Genomic DNA, 20,630 nt, shown 5'->3' with positions numbered 1-20,630 from the left:
AGTCACCTGGAATGCATTTCAATTAACAGGTGTGCCTTCTTAAAAGTTCATTTGAGAAATGTATTTCCTTCTTAATGCGTTTGAGCCAATCAGTTGTGCTGTGACAATGTAGTGCTGGCATACAGAAGATAGCCCCATTTGGTAAAATACCAAATCCATATTATGACAAGAACACCTCAAATAAGAAAAGACAGTCCATCATTACTTTAAGACATTAAGGTCAGTCAATCTGGAAAATGTCAAGAACTTTGAGCGTTTCTTCGAGTGCTATAACAAAACTGTCTCTCATGACGACCGAGAGTTACCGCTGCTGCAGAGGATAAGAGTTTCCAGCCCAAATAAATGCTTCACAGAGTTCAAGTAACAAGACACATCTCAACATCAACTGTTCAGAGGAGACCGTGTGAATCAGGCCTTCATGGTTGAATTGCTATAAAGAAACCACTACTAAAGGACACCAATAAGAAGAAGAGACTTGCTTGGGCCAAGAAACACAAGCAATGGACATTAGACGGGTGGAAAACTGTCCAAATGTGTGACTTTTGGTTCCAAGGTCTGTGTCTTTGTGAGACGCAGAGTAGGTGAACGGATGATCTCCGCATGTGTGGTTCCCACCGTGAAGCATGGAGGAGGAGGTGTGATGGTGTGGGGGTGCTTTTCTGGTGACACTGTCAGTTATTTATTTAGAATTAAAGGCACACTTAACCAGCATGGCTACCACAGCATTCTGCAGCGATACGCCATCCCATCTGGTTTGGGCTTAGTGGGACTATCATTCATTTTTCAACAGGACAATGATCCAACACACCTCCAGGCTGTGTAAGGGCTATTTGACCAAGAAGGAGAGTGATTGAGCGCTGCATCAGATGACCTGGCCTCCACAGTCACCTGACCTCAATCCAATTGGGGTGGTTTGGGATGAGTTGGACCGCAGAGTGTCCAACTCAAGGAAAGGCAGCCAACAAGTGCTCAGCATATGTGGGAACTCCTTCAAGACTGTTGAAAAAGCATTACAGGTGAAGCTGGTTGAGAGAATGCCAAGAGTGTGCAAAGCTGTCATCAAGGCAAAGGGTGGTTACTTTGAAAAATCTAAAATATGTTTTGATGTGGTGCGAATGTTTTGGTTACTACATGATTCCTTATTTGTTTTTTTTCATAGTTTTGACGTCTTCACTATTATTCTACAATGTAGAGTAGGTGTGTCCAAACTTTTCTTAGCCCATCAGACTAGTACTGTATGTAATTTTCTTAGCCAATCTAGTCACTAAATTACAGCATAGGTTTCAAGTGTCCTGCTAGCTAGTCTTGGTTATTAGTCTGGTGACTGATTTTGATTTAAAGTGACTGATTTAAAATGTATATATGACATTAGAATTATGCCTTAATCAATTACCTTATGGACCAGCTTCTTACTTTCACTTGTATCGACAGGTTAGTGGTTAGAAATCTGTTTATGATTTTGAGTGTTAATTACCTTATGTCAAACCATGGAAATGTGACGAGTTTGCCGTTTTGCGAGGAGAATAACAACGTTTTTTTCTATCATGAGACGAGGAGCACTCATGACAAGGACAGCTGGAGCACACGTGATTGGTTGGGTTAAGCATGAATAGTCATTGAAATCGGGGAAAACCACCTCCTACTACATTCCCATTACAGTGAGATGAGAAAATGATGGCTAATATCATAAGATGATCCATTTTAGTCCGATTTGAATATTGTAGGGCAAAATATTGTGTTTGTGCAACATTGCGATGGTCGCTCATGGTTCATTGTCATACATTCCTAACCAATAGCATTAATTATTCAAATCGACACCACATGGCTGATTTTAGCACATTTGTTGAAAGTAATGAGCATTGCAAACCAGAAACATGGCGATAAAACATATTTTGTGCACTTCTCGTTAGCTGTTACTTCCATCCCAAGGCTGTTACTCCCGCCCCACCGGCAGGTACAGAAGTAACGTTCACACAGCACACGTGAGCTGTCAAGAGCAAAAAGAAGCACCCATCAATCTACTCGCTGAGCTTATTTAAAGTGTTTGACCTCCAATAGTGAACGTACTGGCAATATGTTGGTTACTGTTGATAGTCTGCAAAAAGAAAGCTACAAAAAGACACCTAGCATTTGTCTTGGCTAGCCTACTTTAGCCAGGTCTTTCTCTTTTGGAAAGTTTGTCTTAAAGGGGCATCTTCTCAATTACATACTTTAGAAACAAAAATGAATGCAACTAATGTAATACAATTTGAAAGAATAAAGTAATGACTTGCATTGCTAAATTATATTACATCGCTTTTTAAATGCAAATAATAACCAAATGTAGCTTGTTAATAGCTGAATATGGAGAGAAAGCATGCCAACCTTATAGGTACTGCATGACCCCATAAGAGCTACACCATGTCTGGGAAAAAGTTAATGTTGGACCCTGGCGTGTTTCATATGCAGCTACGGAGCTATTTTCTGTTCTCTGATTTACGAATAGCAAGCTTGACTAGTTTATAAAAGATGTCAAACTAACTGAATACATTTGTTCTCCTAATGATGCTTCCAGTGCTGTGAAGAAGTATTTGCCCCCTTTCTGAAATTCCCGAATTGCATATTTCTTATGCTGAATGTTGTCAGATCTTCAACCAAAACATAATATTAGATAAAGGAAAGTTTACAAAAAAATTATAACTTTATTAAATAAATAAAAGTATGCGACACCCAATTCCCCTGTGTGAAAAAGTAATTGCTCTGCATTTGGTTGCTGTCATTGCAGATAAAGTTGGCACAACCAGTTATTGAGTGTAAGGGGGCAATTACTTTTTCACACAGGGGCATTGGGTGTTGAATAACTTTATTTATGAAATAAGTATGTTATTGTTGTGTTATTTGTTCACTCAGGTTCCCTTTATCTAATATTAGGTTTTAGTTCAAGATCTGATAACATTCATTATCAAAAATATTTTAAAAAATTGAGAAAATCAGAAAGGGGGAAATAGTTTGTCACTGCACTGTATATGATATTTTTGAAGATATTGATATAGGTCTACAGATTTCATCCAAGTGTTGACAATGGAGTAGTCATCTGCTGCTTTCTGTGTAGCAAAGCCCATGTTTAACACCTGCTTCATTCTTCAATCATACCTGTATTGCAAATAGCTGAGAAAATGCCTATTAAAAGGATGCTTGACGCTTGTGGAAGTCCACTGACTCTTACATCTTTCTTTAAAGGCCAAGTGCAGTCAAAATGAAGTTTTCCCTGTGTTTTTATATCATATTGTACAACCGTTGATGCAAATAACACTAAAAGTGTGAAAACATTTGATCAGTGTTATTTCTTGACAGTTGCTGGTTGAAAATCTAGCATTACACCGTGCCCAAACCGGACTCGAGCGTGCGTCCGCCATCATGTGCAAATTGATTTTGTCCCCCCACACCAAACGCGATCACGACACTAACGTTGAAATATCAAAACAAACTCTGAACCAATTATATTAATTTGGGGACAGGTCGAAAAGCATTAAACATTTATGGCAATTTAGCTAGCTAGCTTGCAGTTGCTAGCTAATTTGTCCTGGGATGTAAACATCGAGTTGTTATTTTACCTGAAATGCACAAGGTCCTCTACTCCGATAATTAATCCATGGGGAGCCTGGCCGGCTACTTTTTCTATTTGGCTGGCTTCTCCATGTGCTTGTGGAAAACGCTGCAAAAGTCATTGGTCAGTTTGCAGAAAGATCTGCTGTGCGGCTGTACAAATTCACTCCACCATGTACAGGTGTGCTCTTCTGCTATCAGTCTGGAACAGGAAAACAAACAAACTGTTAAGAGGGAGTTCTGAAACTCCAGTTAGTGACTCACACACACCCTGTCTCAGGGTGGCAGGTAGCCTAGCGGTTAGCGCTAGGGGCCAGTAACCGCACGGTTGCTAGTTCGAATCCCAGAGCCGACTAGGTGAAAAATACGTTGTTCTGCCCTTGAGCAAGGCACTTAAGCCTAATTGCTTCAGGGTCGCTGTCAATAATGGCTGATCCCTGGCCTTGACCCCACTCTCCGCGGTTGTCTCATTGCTATATGCAAAAAATACATTTCCATTTTCGCACCACGCACTTGTACAGGTTACTCTTGTACATGTGTGACCTGTAAAAACAAAGACAAAGAAAAACCTAGTCTGTTTTTGCTGCCAACCCCTATGGCCATGACAGCCACCACAGGATTTGCCTACAGCCTACTATACAGCTCAGACAAACACGCAAAAAGTTTAGAGCATGGAGGCCAACCAACTAAAAATTTTTGGTCTAGCTTTTAAAGAAAGGCCCAGTCCTTCAGAGGCCGAATGTACTCTCTCAGCGAGACCTAAATGTCAAACAGAAATGTCTAATATTCTGCAGTAACCACCACAAGAGAACCCCTGGCCTGTCTGTCATTAGCATCAAGCTTCCTGTTCACTTCAGAGTTGACAGTGCAGGTGTTCTGGCTCCGTGGAGGGGGGAGACGGTAATTAAAGCTAGCGATGGCTAAATTGCTTACGTCGTTAGCGTTGCATGCAAGCAGCTTTAGGATGGGAGTTTTGAGAGTCCGCGACGACAAATTTAAGCATTTTATTTGTATTTTTACCGTATCGTAGAGGATATTTGCATGAGGAAGCCTGGTTGATGAAACCTACAGTTGACTTTTGTAAAGTTGGACTGCTCTGTTTTTTCTTTCCCTAGAGGAGGAATGGACATACCATACCCCTCCACTAGCATACACAGGAATGGAAATAACTTGCTGTACATTGAACTTCAGCTCGGCAGCCATATTTACGACACCTTAAACAGTTTTATGTTTTGCTCCAGAGAAAGCCTTTCATTCTGTTACAACGTTTATGATCATTTGTGTGTACAGTAGGTACATTTTTTTTGGACCATGCCTGTATACACACACACACACTTACACACACACTTTAGCGTGGATTAATGTGTGCTCGCCCGACAGGCATGAAAGTCTTCCTGCTTTTAGGCTCTTGCCATCAAAGATGACGAGGTGAATACAGCGTGATAAATCTTGAAAGCAAAGGCACCATCTCTTTATCTTTTTCTTCCAGCTTATCTCCTTTACACAGGGCCCTCTAGGAGAAAAAAAATCTGCCCCCTCCCCCCTTCTACCCACTCACACATACGCAACACACCCTTTATTCAAGTGGACCACGGACTCGTAGCTTGTTGACTTTGGCACAGCGGGCTGCCGAACAGTTGGCACGTCACTTCTTTAACATGGGAGTGTCAGGTGGTAGAAACATCTGCTGGCTATCCCCCCCCCAAAACACTCCCACTCTTGGTTTCCCACACACATGCCCAACCACCAGATGTGTTGAAGCATTGCCACACTTTATACAGGCTTGAAAGAGCTTAAATTACAGTCTATCCCCCTCTAAAATGTTTTCCCAACAGGCCTTAAGCCAAACAGAGAGGCACATTCTGTCAATCAAATTCCTCTTCAATGATACGGTGCACGCCTTCCCAGACGACCGGTTGCTGTCTCTGAAGAAAATAGTCCAATCGGGTTGGTTGTTGCCTAGAGACGGGGAAGTAGAGAGGCATAAACATACTCACTGTGATCATACAATCTCCATCTCCCTGTTTATCTCTGCCTCATATACTTCCACTCTCTTCCCTATTCCATTATTGCCTAATCATTTGGTTACCCTTCCCTCTTTCCTGCACTATTTAACTTCAAAACCATGTGAATTATTGCATGTCAGAGTAGTTGAATGACCCTGCTTTCACACTCCGTCACCAGTCCAGCAGATCACTCAACTTGTGGCTGGCACTGCTTTCATCTGCACATGGTGGGTAACTAGGTCATGTTCGTTAGGTGACAAACAGAATAACGCAGACTGAAACAGGGATGCACTACCTGTACTTGTCCAATAAGAAACTAATTTTTGTTTTCCATTGCAAAAATGTTTGCATTGTGTGGTGGCCGCCCCCTCTCATTGAAGCCACGAAAGTTTAAGGCCAACAGCAGTACATAATGCATTGTCAGCAGAAAACAGGATCCTCCGTTATAGTGAATTGAAAAACATTTGGGGAGTTTCTCCCATTCTGCAGATCCTCTCAAGCCCTGTCAGGTTGGATGTGGAGTGTTGCTGCACAGCTATTTTCAGGTCTCTCCAGAGATGTTCAAGTCCGGGCTCTGGCTGGGCCACTCAATGACATTTAGAAACTTGTCCCGAAGCCGTTCACCCGTTGTCTTGGCTGTAGGCTTAGGGCCATTGATCTGTTGAAAGGTTAACCTTCGCCCCAGACTGAGGTCCTGAGCGCTCTCTGTACTTTGCTCTATTAACCTTTCTCTCAATCCTGACTAGTCTCCCAGTCTCTGGTGCTGAAAAACATCCCCACAGCATGATGCTGCCACCACCATTCTTCACCGTAGGGATGGTATTGGCCAGGTGATGAGCCGTGCCTGGTTTCCTCCAGACATGATGCTTGGCATTCAGGACAAAGAGTTGAATATTCAAACCAGAGAATCTTGTTTCTCATGGTCTGAGTCCTTTTATGTGCCTCTTGGCAAACTCCAGTGGGCTGTCTTGTGCCTTTTTTATTGAGGAGTGGCTTCTGCCTGGCCACTCTACCATGAAGGTCTGATTGGTGGAGTGCTGCAGAGATGGTTGTCCTTCTCCACAGAAGAACTCTAGAGCCCTGTCAGAGTGACCGTCGGGTTTTTGGTCACCTCCCTGACCAAGGTCCTTCTCCCCCGATTGCTCAGTTTGGCCGGGCGGCCAGCTCTAGGAGGAGTCTTGGTGGTTCCAAACTTCATCCATTTAAGAATGATGGAGGCCACTGTGTTGTTGGGCACCTTCAGTGCTGCATACTTTCTTTTTTTGGTACCCTTCCCCAGATCTGTGCCTCGACACAATCCTGTCTTGGAGCTCTACAGACAATTCCTTCAACATCAGGCATGGTTTTTGCTCTGACATGCTCTGTCAACTGTGGGACCTTGAATAGACCGGTGTGTGCCTTTCCAAATGATGTCCAACCAATGTACTTTTCCACAGATAAACTCCAATCAAGTTGTAAAAGCATCTCAAGGACGATCAATGGAAACCGGATGCATCTGAGCTCAATTTCGAGTCTCATAACAAAGGGTGTGAATACTTATGTAAATAAGTATAACAACCTGTTTTCGCTTTGTCCTTAAGGGGTATTCTACCATTCTACCATTCAAAAGTTTGGGGTCACATAGAAATGTCCTTGTTTTTTAAAGAAAATCACATTTTTTTGTCCATTTTAAAATAACATCAAATTGATACAGTGTAGACATTGTTCATGTTGAAAATGACTATTGTTGCTGGAAATGGCTGATAAGATATTCATTTTTTTCTTCTTTTTTTTTTATCAGCAGCCATCACTCCGGTGTTCCAATGGCACTTTGTGTTAGCTAATCCTAGTGTATCATTTTAAAAGGCTAATTGATCACTAGAAAACCCTTTTGTAATTATGTTGGAACCACAGTTTTCAGCTGTGCTGATTAAAGAACCAATAAAACTAGCCTTCTTTAGAATAGTTGAGTATCTGGAGCATCAGCATTTGTGGGTTCGATTACAGGCTCAAAATGGCTAGAAACAAAGACCTTTCTTCTGAAACTCGTCAGTCTATTCTTGTTCTGAGAAAAGAAGGCTATTCCATGCGAGAAATTGCCAAGAAACTGAAGATCTCGTACAACGCTGTGTACTACTGCCTTCACAGATCAGCGCAAACTGTCTCTAACCAGAATAGAAAGAGTGGGAGGCCCGGTGCACAACTGAGCAATAGGACAAGTACATTGGAGTGTCTAGTTTGAGAAACAGATGCCTCACAAGTCCTCAACAGGCAGCTACATTAAATAGTACTCGCAAAACACCAGTCTCAACGTCCAAATTGTTGAGGCGACTTTGGGATGCTGGCATTCTTGGCAGCATACCAAGGACATTTCTTAGTGACCCCAATCTTTTGAACGGTAGTGTACGTTTTAGAATAAGGCTGTAACATAACAAAATGTGGAAAAAGTTAAGGGGTCTGAGTACTTTCCGACTGCACTGTATGTCATTGAACCAATTATTTTAAAATCACACACAGATATAAGTTATAAGAATAATTGAGTTTGTAATGGCAGCCTGCAGTACTCCGGTCGGCCATGAGTTACTCAATGAAAGGGGGCTGCGCTGAGCAAGTTTGCAACCTCACTTTCTAGAGTAGCTCTAACTGCTGCTGTTATGTTTCCATGAGATGCCATCTTAACCAATTTGATTTGGCTGTCTTCACATAGAAATGAGTGGTGTCACATGATTGATGGCTTTGTCCATTAATACATACAGTCATTGGCACATACCCTGATGAAGAGGATTATCCACACCCCCTCTTTCAAGTGGAAACTACTCCATATATATAAAATTGTGGACACCTTCAAATGAGTGGATTTGGCTATTTCAGTCACACCCATTGCTGACAGGTGTATAAAATCGAGCACAGAGCCATGAGATCTCCGTAGACGAGCGTTGGCAGTAGAATGGCCTTACTTAAAAGCTCATTGACTTTCTACATAGTACCGCCATAGAATGCCACCTTTCCAACAAGTCAGTTCATCAAATTTCTGCCCTGTTTGAGCTGCCCCGGTCAACTATAAGTTCTGTTATTGTGAAGTGCAAACGTCTAGGAGCAACAACGGCTCAACCGCCAAGTGGTAGGCCACACAAGCTCACAGAACGGGACCGCCAAGTGATGAAGCGCGCAGCGCATCTTTCCTCGGTTGTAACACTCACTACCGAGTTCCAAACTGCCTGTGGATGCAATGTCAGCACAGCTTGTCTCTAGATTGATTGATTGATTAATTATGCTTCACCATCTAGCAGTTCGACGGATTAATATGGGTTTGGCAGATGCCAGGAGAACGCTACCTGCCCCAATGCATAGTGCTAAATGTAAAGTTTGGGGAAGGCCCTTTCCTGTTTCATCATGACGATGCCCCCATGCACAAAGCGAGGTCCATACAGAAATTATTTGTCGATCGGGGGGGTGGGGGGGGGGGGGGGGCTATGCGCGACCTCACTAATGCTGTTATGGCTGAATGCTGTGGAGACTTGCTTCCAATGTTCCAACATCTAGTGGAAAGCCTTCCCGGAAGAGTGGGCCAGGTGTCCACATACTTTTGGTCATGTAGTGTATCTTGATAAACAGTCTCTGGGGTCACCAGGGTCATTCAGGTCTTTTTTAGTCTCTGGTTGTTGTGGCTGCAGAGTGAACGTGTCCAAATATGTATTAGGATATTTTTGGTGTTAGGAGAAGAAAAGGGTTGACCTAAAGACTTTGTCTTTCTCCTGTTCTCTATCTCCTTCCTATGTCTGTCGTTCATTCTCCATTTGTATCTCTCCCCCTCTTATTATTCCCCTTATTGCTTTTTCTCCCTCCTCTCTCTTCATCTTTATCAGTCCCACTCTTATTCCTTTTTTTTTTATCCCCCCCCCCCCCCCCCCACACACACACACAGACCATTTACACACACTCCTCCCTCACCCACAGAGATCTATTTAAAAAAATACAGACTTGTCTCCTGGAAAGTTTTCAATGGGGTGTGGAGAACAACCGCCTTTGATTCGTGTTTGTGTTAAATGTGGATTAGTATAATGGGAACCACATATTTTACGCCTAAGGAGAGTGGTTGAGGGTTAGACACCTAAATATGTTTTGAAGAGACAAGCCTTCTGAAAGCTTTTTACGAATCTGCTGTTGCCTGATTGAGCAAAAGACTGACAAAGTAATCCTAAAATTGTGACCTGGGACTGGCTTTCACTGACTTTTTTTTCGTGGGCTTAAACCATTAACGTTGTTGCGCGAGATCTTGCGTGACGTTTGATGCACTCTGAAACGATAAGTAACAATGACGCTAGTTTTAATATTGCATGTGTGACTCCGAAGCAGAGTGCGAAATACACTGTGACATTAGGGAAGGTGGGGGCTGGTCTGTATTGAGTGCACACGCTTGCACCATTCTTTTTATGGGCCTAATAATAAACACGTAATTTAAACAGTCAAAATGAATTACCGGTCATGGTATTTTCATCTGATTTGTACAAGTCAATTAATAAAAAAGTAGGGTGCATGTGCACTCTGAAATTATTCCAGTACACACAACTGCATGTATTCTCGCACCAATTTATGAATGGACATCTGTAACATTCATTGATTTTGAGCATTGATTAGGCCTACATTAACTGATGCGTCTTGCTGACAAATGTACCTTTTTTTGTAGCTTGAAAAGCCGGGACACCTAAAATGCGTCTGAAACTGTCCTGGGGAAAACGTGATGATCACCCTAACACGCACGGTCAACTTATGAACCAGTCTAAAATGTGCATTACCATGAACTTCGAATAGGCCTACTGGTAGTGAATTTGTACTGGTAAAAATAACTTGTGCTTAATGTGTTAATGCTTGGAGTCTTTACAGATCATGTGACATAACACTACCTTTTCTTACACTGTCATCAATGTAATTAAATGTAACGTGTCATTTTTAAACATTTTAACAATTAAACTCAAACCCTGTATGAATTGATCATTGATCTTAGATATCTGGGAAAATGTCCTGTATGTGTAGCTATGCCTGCGTAGGCCTATGCCGTTGCAAAATCAAATACTTCTAACCAAAAGTGAACTATATGCCTACTGTCATTAACGTATACGTGTTGGATGGATTGGATGCACATTGGTGTCCAGCTGTAGGCTAGTTGTCTAGTGTTAGTGTCAACCATCAGCTGATAAAGGAAAGAAAACAAATATTTATAGAAAATCTAATACTTTTACGAAGAACACCAGTACCCGCATGCACCTGAAACAAAGCAATGAGCACTAAACAGCTGACTGACGAAAGCCAACAATGGTAAATCAAAAGCTTTTTAAGGACGGCATGGCAAACCAATGTTGAAAATTAGGAAGTACAAAGCAAACCCTATGTGTAAAGGAGCCCAGCTGTGGCCGAAATTCAGCACTACTGAATGGACAGTGCCACCACATACAAACGGTTTAAACCATGACAGAGGTGGGGGTGTTTTCACTTTTATTTTCATATTTACCGCTGTAAAATATACCACTGCAATTTAAGCATGTAGAAGAATGATTAAATTAGCATTATTTACAGCTCACCCCCCACCCTAGAGTCTAAACAAACTGAACAATATTTCTCTTTTTGCCTGTTTTAGGTTGCACCAGACAGACGTTTTCAGGGCTTGATTCTGAGCACACAGAATCAAGCCCTCGGCATCAAACCCTGTATTGCAAGATGTTTATACAGTTAAGACCTGTGTAAAATGAATGAAGAGGTGTTACTTATTGACTTAGAGACCGATCTCTCTAGTCTGTCTAAATGGAGGCACTGGTGGCGGTGTACTTGAGGATTAAGTAGACGCATCATGCTCTTGTCGAGGATGTTTCTCTTAGACTTTGGTTGATCCCAGATGATCTCTCGTCAGACTTGGTAACGCTTCCAAAACACGCTTCCAAGTGAAAGGGAGTGGGGAGGTGAATTTAGTGCAGACACACACACACACACACACACACACACACACGTATACACATACACACCGGTCAAAATCGCGACCTCCGCTTGTGATCTCTATGAAAAATCTCTCTCCCTCCATACCTTTGTCCTATTCTTTCGCTGAAATCCACAGGAAGTCAAAAATATGCAGCCACAGCATATGGCCCATAGAAGGTCCTATTTGAAGCTCTGAAAGCACCAGATCCTTTGCCTCCTCTGCGTCTTTCTAAACCTCAGGAATTTAAAGGGGTGCAATTCTTTTTATTTTGTGTGTGTGTGTGTGTGTCCCCCCCCCCCCCCCCCCCAGAATAAATTGAAAGGCCCTTCTTTAACCCTGCTGTTCCCCCTCTAAAGACTCTTTCAGTCCCTCAGAAATTGGGGGTTTGCGCCGTGAACTGGGGTTATTGTGGGCGACACAATCAGGTTGTATCTGTCGTCCTGATAAGCTGAATGTCACGGTGTCCATTTTCTCTATACACATGCTAATGCCTCCCAATCAGTTCGGCAGTTGGAGATGTTGTCAAAAGGAGGATAGAGGATTATCAGTTGGGGCGAAGCTACACGAGCTGCAATCAGGCATTCACCCCATTTCATTTTTTTCTTCCTCTTGTCAGTCTCTCGCTCTCTCTCTCATGTACTATATATTCACTACGGAAGAAGAAAAAAAACAGACAAGCAGCTGCCCTAATTGCGGGTCAAATCTTTACCAGTGGAGGTAATAAGAGAAGAGCCCGTGGCATTATTCATAATGTGAATGAATCATTAAAAAGGCGACCCGATTTTGGTTGAAAAAGACAGAAAAGGCCTAATTACATTTAGTTAATTGCATTTGACATGGTGTCACTACCTCTTCACAGAAGTTTAAAATGTAAAAGATTCAGTGTTTTATAGACTCTTAAACCTCCATTTGTAATGCAGATAAATAAAAGAGGTGTACATGAAATGCCATATGTTTGGGTAGGATGGCAGCTGTGTTGTCTACTATTAGTGTCTCAGGTTGTTTGCATGTCTTCAAATGTTCTTGTTGTTGACCAATGCGAAGTGTGTGTTTGCGTGTGTGGGACTGTTAAGTGCTAAGGGCATATCCTCCCCCTACACTTGCAATCTCATCACCCCCCCCCCCCCCCTCCCCCATCCTTCTAGCCATTGCCAGGTGTGTGTGTGTTGGGCTCATTTCCATATGGAGTGTCAAAGAAATCATCATGTTCAGAACAAATATACATGTTTCGGCAATGTCAACTTTCAGGTTTTCCTATGCATCCATCTCAACTGTAATAACTCATCTGTCGAACTAATTGCTTCCAACTGCCATTTTCCAGTGACAAAACGAACCTTGTACTCTTGTGAAAATCCCTCTTGAATCAGTAGAACTACTAAATCTGCCCCTCTCCTACTGTAGCTACACAGTTGCCAAATCTTGCTTCTCTTGCCAACTGGGAGGTGTGTCTCCCCCCCCCCCCCCCCCCCCCCGCCTCACTCCATTGTGTGTGTCGTCTGATCGCGAAAGGGTGTCAGTTGAGAGAAGATGCAGCAGGACAGCCTACATGTGTGGTTATGGAAATGAGGTGATTCCTTTGCCAAAGGAACATTGGGGACAGGAGTTGTGGGGTTGAGAGTTTCGGGGAGGGGGGAGGGTGTCGGCATTTGTTCAGGGAGGACACACTGGGGGTAGCTAGCTCCACATCCCGTCCCACTCACAGTAGGGTGTGAGGGGAGTCTCGCTAGCTCTCTGTTCAGTGCTCCCTCTCAGTCACCAGATGGTTGACTATTTTGGGGGTGGATGTACTTCTACTTAAAGGTGTTATTGTTTGACAACTAGGCCTAGCTATAGGCCGATATGGGATGACTGACTTGACTTCATTCAGGCAAAGCAGAGCGACTGGAATGCAACCAAGCTACCTGCTGCTCTGTTTTTTTCTTTCTTCTCCTTTTTCATCTTTGTAGGAGACTTCAGTTGCCGCCTCTCTTTCTCCTGTTTTTCATTAGCATTCTAGCATGAATGATTCCTCCTCGTTCCCACCCGATGGGGTTAATTTTATGTCAACAGACAATGCAACAGGCGGCTTTCCTCAAATATCTCTCTGGGAAAATCCCGGCAGTAAATAGGCTTGCAAAAAAAACAGCCTCTCCGTCTTCTCGTTTTGCTCTCCCCCTCTGTCGCTGCTTCCATTGTCATTGGAGATAGCACACTGCCCTTTTAGTATAAAATCAATATAGAAATGAAAGGGAACACCAAGGCTTTGTGCGTGCACAGGGCTTGTTCTTGTATGTTTTGTGCACACCCTCCTATGTGCCCAGGAGCAAAGTGTCTGCAACAGCAGCAAGTGACGAGCCCAAAACCAGCCGTGTTGTGAGTGGCAACCCAACTGATGTCATCAACCGAGGGCTGACCCATTTCTTTTGTGTTTCTTGTTACGCAGCAAACAGTTACCACCACGCAGGCACATTTGTCCACAGGCCTGTGAATGCTGTAAAGTTCATATTTGTGTAGCAGCTGTACTGTTTAGTGGAGAGAGAATTTTACTACTGTTTTCTTTGCTTTTGTTTTTAAGGCGAGTGGTAAGATGCAGTGACACCGTTTTACCTCGAGCACCTGTCCTTTCCAAACAATGCCTGACCAACCTGCGAGCCTTTTTAATCTGTATCTTCAGGCTCACCTGTAGTCCATTTCCTCAAACAGTCTCGTTCCAGACCATGTTCCCTTCACAAACAGGGCTTTTCCCCTCCCAACCTGGTTCTGAGAGACTACCCTAATATACTGGTCTTGTCGTCAAGCGCATATTTTTTTAAATGATGCTCTCAAAGGATTGATGCTGCTTTTTTCAGGTGATTTCGTAGTTTTTATATTTCAACGAATTGCAAAAACTTAAGCCATTTCATGAAGAGTCTGCTGCTTACATAGTGGCCCCCCAGGACTAAGTTTTGGGTTTGGTGTGCTGAAGTTTAAAAACGAAACAGGAAATGCATGGCACATGATTTGAGCTTTTATAGGTAGACACAGGAACAGATGTGCAGATGAAATGTTTTGGGTCTTGGGCATCCCATCCTTGTGCTATAGTTATGAAACTAGTTCCAAATTGTTTGGTAACAACACAGTCACATCCCCGTCTGGTCCTTAGCCTCTAAGAGAGTGGCATTGTTGCATGCTGCAAGGCACATGGTAGGCATTACGCTAAAAGTTCGAAATTAGAATAACTGAGCCTTTACACACTTAATTGCCCCCGAATTCCAATGCTTCCTGTTAAGGGAAATAAGGAGAAGAACGTGGGAGTGTTTCCCAGCATGAGAAGTCCAGATGGGGGAGTTGAACAAAATGTCAGGCACCCTAAAAGAAACAAACAAAAGTCAACACTGTCCTAGTCCAGCAGTTCCATCTCAGCTGGGAGCTCCTTGCGTGGGCTCTTAAGCGATCGAGCCTGGAGAACCACGTTGCTAATCAAACATTAGCCCAACATACAGTTCCCATAACTTGTTGAAAGATGTCATCAGTGCTTTATCTATGCAAACAAACCCCCTTATCTTGGTTCCACCTGGCAGCTTGCCTAGAGCTCAGCTGTGGAGGGTTGTGTTGGCCGGGGGTTAGCTCGCAGGGAGAAAAGGGCTTCTGGTGAGTTCTGGCCTTGATTTATTTGAACAGCTGATCCAAGTCAGTCAGCAGAGCCAGAACATAGCCATCCCACTTTCAATAAAAGTCAACGAGAGCTTTATTGGCAGCCCCTCGCATTGACTACTTGGTTTGCCAAAAACTGCTGGAGACTGCAGACATAGGCTGATTTGAAAGTAATGATACAGTACTTTATACTCCAACATGAATACCTGTACCATGTACATTAGGATATGGAAGAGCAGCCACTGTGAGAAGCCAATAAACGTACAACCTGAAATTACGTAATTTCAACTAGCTTTGCCCAGTTTTGCTATTGGGGTTTGGCTATTGGGGTAAATGTATATTTACTCTGCTACTGTGATATGTAAATAGCCCTTGGCCCAACCTTTTGAAGTAGCCCAGGGTGGGTGCTGAGGGGTATACTGCAAAGCAGGATCAATGAGTTAGCCAGCTAACTTTGATCAACAACCAGAAATAAATTTTAATTAACAAATCTAAACTTAATTAATTAAGAAATCTAAACTTTTGTGTTTTTGGTTGTTGACTCGATTAGACTATGGCCATTTCAAAGTATTTAGGCAAGTTAGTTGGCAAGCTTATTGATCCTGCTTTGTAGTATACCCCTGTGGTCTGTTTTATATAGTAAACAGAAAGACCGACAGAAGAGAACATATCCACAACAATAACAAAACCAATGTTAACGCCCAGATGCACTATTCCCCCCCAGAACCTTCCCAGGGGTCCGTCTTTCATTTAGCCCCTGCAGAGCCATCGGTGTTTACGTTCACTTCCTTGATGTTCTGCATTTACTGTCTATTTGTTTATTTTTGGCCTTGCTCCATACCTTCATTGGGCCCACCTACTGCCACTGCTCCTCTTCACTAGCTACAGCCCCGCAACTAAACCATGTTCTCGACAGACAACCAACCTCTCCCACCCCACAAACCTGCCTTCTTGAGGGAGTAGTCATTTAAAACTAAACACATACTATTTTGCCTCTGCTTCAGGAATCAAAATCAAACATACACACGCGTGTCGTGGTGGAGTGCATATTGGAGGACCGCACTGGAATGTGTATGTGAACTGATCCCCGTCTGTACCCCACCCTGCCTGCCTGCCTCCGCTTGGAATAAATCCCGGAGAAACTCCCCCTGACACGGACGGCTGGGTGTATCTCGTAGTTCTTCCAGGGGCCTGAATGCCTGGGTGCTTAGTGCACCTAACAAGGCAAAGCAGACAAGCAGTGTGAAGATGGATGGTGAACCCGCTACCTTAGCTCTGTCTTATTGATGTGTGAGGGGATGTGAGTACCAGGGTGGACTGGCAGTTAAAGGGATGCACCCAGGTACGATGTTGGAAGCAGGCTTGACGCCGTTGTATTCTTGCCCCCTGGTTTGGATACGGTCCCAATCAGCCACTGGAGACATATGAGCGCGTTGATTCGAAGGCTTTACTGCATATTGCGGTCAATCCCTTTGTGTGAATTTGAATCTCGTTTCATCCCCCCCCAAAAAAAATACATACAGTATGTTTTACTTTCTTGAATCATTTTCAATGGTAAAGATAAAGCTCACATTGAACCATTTTTGTCCAGCAGGGCCAAAACAGCCAATCAAGTAACTTCTATATTTATTCCGGGTGGTTTACCTTTCATTTCACATGAGGGCTGAATTCATGGAGTGGAGTGAGACTTTAATAATAGGTTATACAGGCTGGCAGGTGTCGACTACAGTACAAGTGACCATTGTTTGGTTGGAACATCTCTTTCTAAATTGGAACTCATTCTGATGGACGACATCAAAAAAAGTGGAAATGTCAAAGGAGAACAAAGGAATGACGGCGTTGTCTGTCTCTGGGGCTTTTGGAACTGGACAGCGTAAGCTTCCACTGCTCACTGACCTCCTTTCTCTGTCATTGTTTTTGCCCACCTCATCATACCTCAAAGTGGAGGTCCGTCCGTCTGTCTGCCTTTCCTCATCTGTACCCAATGTTCCCAAAGGACATCGCCACTTGCGCCAGTGAGCTCGTTCCCGTGGTTAATGAAGTCTGATGACAAACGGACTGCATGAGCATTTCCAAAATGTCACTGAAGAACTGTACTACTGAAAATAATAGCTTCATCGCATAAGATTATAGCTCAAGTACAATTTTCAGATCACATATAAATCTATAGTTCAGTGTAACAGTATGTGAAATTGATTTGAGCCATGCAGACAGACATAACAAGTACAGACCTCTGCAGCCAGCAACGGGTTAGGCCTAGCTCATTTCTAGATGCCACACACCATTAATCTCAAACTCTCTAAAATCACGGAATCCAATATCCAGTACTGCCATCCACTTCACTATACCCTTGTCAGAGTACACGGGAGTGTCCATTCTATAGATTTCAACCAAAACAACATTACCCTGCCTCCCAGCCAAATGTTGCTCCCAGACCATGTCACTACTCTAGCATTTGCGCCGTTCCCTCATTGATTACCGTTATGTTTGGGTGAACGACCAGCTCGGGGTGCCCCGCTGGTTCGTGGAACCAACTGGTGCAGTTCTGTCATTAACCAGCAGTGGCGAGACTGTAGCCTACATTCAGGCTGACGTTTGATGGACGGTGTCATCTGTTCATTTGTGACAACGTTTGTCTGTTTTTTATTAGTTTTCTTTCCCCTGTTTTAGATGGTCTTATTTTAAAGACCATCTGGGATGGACTGATGCCCAAACACAATATTTGTGCAATTTATCTGACTCTTGATAATTACTATTTGTTTGTATTGCAATTGTCGGTCTCTCCATAACATCATATTGCTTAATTTAGTGCTGTATGTACTTTTTTGTACCCCAAGAAATATGAGATGTATTACAACACAAACATTGACATATTGAAGAATCAAGAGTCCGATGCAGTGCAGCATCATGCTTTAGCTTGTCCGAACTTCCAGCATCAGTCAGACCCGACTGCATCATCAGTCAGACTCTTGATGGCCAATAGGAAGTATACATACTGATATGTAAAGCAGTATGAAATTGTAGTTCTAAACCGTATCCACGTGATTCGGCTTTGTAGATCAAATAACTGACTCAAGCCTTAGAACCAAAGTTGTCCTCTTATGGCAAGGCAGGAACCTTTTCAGAAGATTCATGACGAGTACTGAAGGGGAAAAAAGGATGTGTCGCAAGCCGTTTTCATCTCACGCTTTCATGATCTGTTTGCTCTCAAGCGGTCGGACATCAAGGCCATGCATTTTTAATGAGGACCCTTTTCTCATATTGCATCTCTTCCTCATTTTATTCGGGTGTTTTTAATAATGGAATAGGGCATCATTGGGGGCGGATGGCATCGGTTGCTCCGCCTTGGGCCCCCTCAGTGTTCCGTGTCCAATCGTAGCACGGCTGCCTCTGTAGTGATTGCAAATAACTTTTACACCTTGATGTCATGAATGCTTAATGCTCTTTTTAAACAGCCGTCTGTTAGAGGTGTTTTTGCACTGATTAGTTCGCAATAGTCGGTCTGGCTCTTGCTGAGACTGTTTGATTATAAACTAGTCAATAAAGGTCCAGTTGGATTGGATGTGGCACTTTCAAAGTATCCTATAACAAACTCAAGATGAGTTAATTTTTGTACACTATTTAAGGTAACCTTAATTCAAATGAGCATCCAATCAGTAACATTCAATACAATGAGGCAAGAGACACAGATGAAAGGATAAGGACTCTTTATCCTCAAAGGGTAGGGGACTTTTCCGTCTGGTATTGGGGCCTATGTCGTGAATAGGGTGCCATTTGGGATGTATTCAGACTGGTATTTTCCAACATTGTATTAGCAACATAGCTCAGGCAGTAGGAAACACTCTCATCCATTTATATGCAGATGAAACCGTTTTATACTCAGCTGGCCCCTTCCTGGATTTTATGTTAGAAACGCTCTAGAACAAAGCTTTCTTAGTGTCCAACAAGCTTTCCCTGCCTTTAACCTTGTTCTGAACCACTCCAAAAGAAAGGTCACCTGGTTTGGTAAGAAGAATGCCCCTCTCCCCACAGGTGTAATTACTTCATCTGAGGGTTTAGAGCTTGAGGTAGTTACCTCATACAAGTTACCTCATACAAGTACTTGGGAATATAGCTAGATGGTACACTGTCCTTCTCTCAGCACATCAAAGCTGCAGGCTAAAGTTAAATCTAGACTTGGTTTCCTCTATTGTAATCGCTCCTCTTTCACCCCAGCTGCCAAACTAACCCTGATTCAGATGACCATCCTACCCATGCTAGATTACCGAGGCGTAATTTATAGATTGGCAGGTAAGGGTGCTCTCGACCAGCTAGATGTTCTTTACCATTCGGCTATCAGATTTGCAACAAATGCTCCTCAAAGGACACTCTATGCTCCTCTGTAAACTGGTCATCTCTGTATATCAGTCGCAAGACCCAGTGGTTGATGCTTATTTATAAATGCCCTCTTAGGCCTCACTCCTCCCTATCTGAGATATCTACTGCAGCCGTCATCCTTCACATACGACACCCGTTCTGCCAGTCACATTCTGTTAAAGGTTCCCAAAGCGTACACATCCCTGGGTCGCTCGTCTTTTCAGTTCGCGACAGCTAGCGACTGGAACGAGCTGCAACAAACACTCAAACTGGACAGTTTTATCTCAATCTCTTCATTCTAAGACTCAATCATGGACACTCTTACTGACAGTTGTGGAGGCTTTGCGTGATGTATTGTTGTCTCTATTTTCTTGCCCTTTGTGCTGTTGTCTGTGCCCGATAATGTTTGTTCCCTGTTTTGTGCTGCTACCATGTTGTGTTGCTACCGTACTGTATTGTCATGTGTTGCTACCATGCTATGTTGTTGTCATAGGTTTCTCTTTAGGTAGTGTTGTCTCTCCTATCATGTGTGTTTTGTCCTAAATTATTTTTAATCCCCGCCCCCGCAGGAAGCCTTTTGTTAGGCCGTCATTGTAAGTAGGAATTTGTTCTTAACTGACTTGCCCAGTTATAAAAAGGTTAAATAAAAAAATATGAATATACCCCCCTGGTGTTAAATCTGTCGACGTTTACTACAGGAAATTGAGAATTATGGATATTCAAATCAGGAATGAATAACATTTCTCCTTGTTCATGAACATTGTAGCCTATTTTTGAAATAAATCCTCTGAATAATCTAACTACCTTACCATCAACACCCCCACTCTTTTAAAACATTTTAATAAGGGCAATTCCACAGTAATGTCGTCACAGTTCCAATTAGTATGACTTTCAAATGCACACAGTACTTATCAGGAAGGTTGAAATGTTGGTCACATGTTCACACGGTTAATCACATTCGAAGATGACTAACCACATACTGGTTAAGTTGGCTGTTTTCTGATGTTTTCTGAAATCCTGCCCTCCTCAACTTTAAAATTATAAATGAGTCCGCTGTCCAGAGGCAGTGTGATAAATAGTTGACTTTGAGAGAGAGAGAGCATGATTCATATGACATTGTT

At 42.9% G+C, this 20,630-nt stretch overlaps 1 protein-coding gene across 4 annotated transcripts in view; it reads left to right on the top strand.

Moving 5' to 3' along the window:
• LOC110493763 (signal-induced proliferation-associated 1-like protein 2) overlaps positions 1–20,630 on the top strand; it is a 105,781-nt gene that overhangs the window by 16,383 nt on the left and 68,768 nt on the right. The window lies entirely within an intron of this gene.

Source organism: Oncorhynchus mykiss, chromosome 17 (genome assembly GCF_057628025.1).
Source record: "Oncorhynchus mykiss isolate SJ-2025 chromosome 17, ASM5762802v1, whole genome shotgun sequence".
Taxonomy (NCBI): Eukaryota; Metazoa; Chordata; class Actinopteri; order Salmoniformes; family Salmonidae; genus Oncorhynchus; species Oncorhynchus mykiss.
This window is presented reverse-complemented; position numbering and strand designations above follow the sequence as displayed.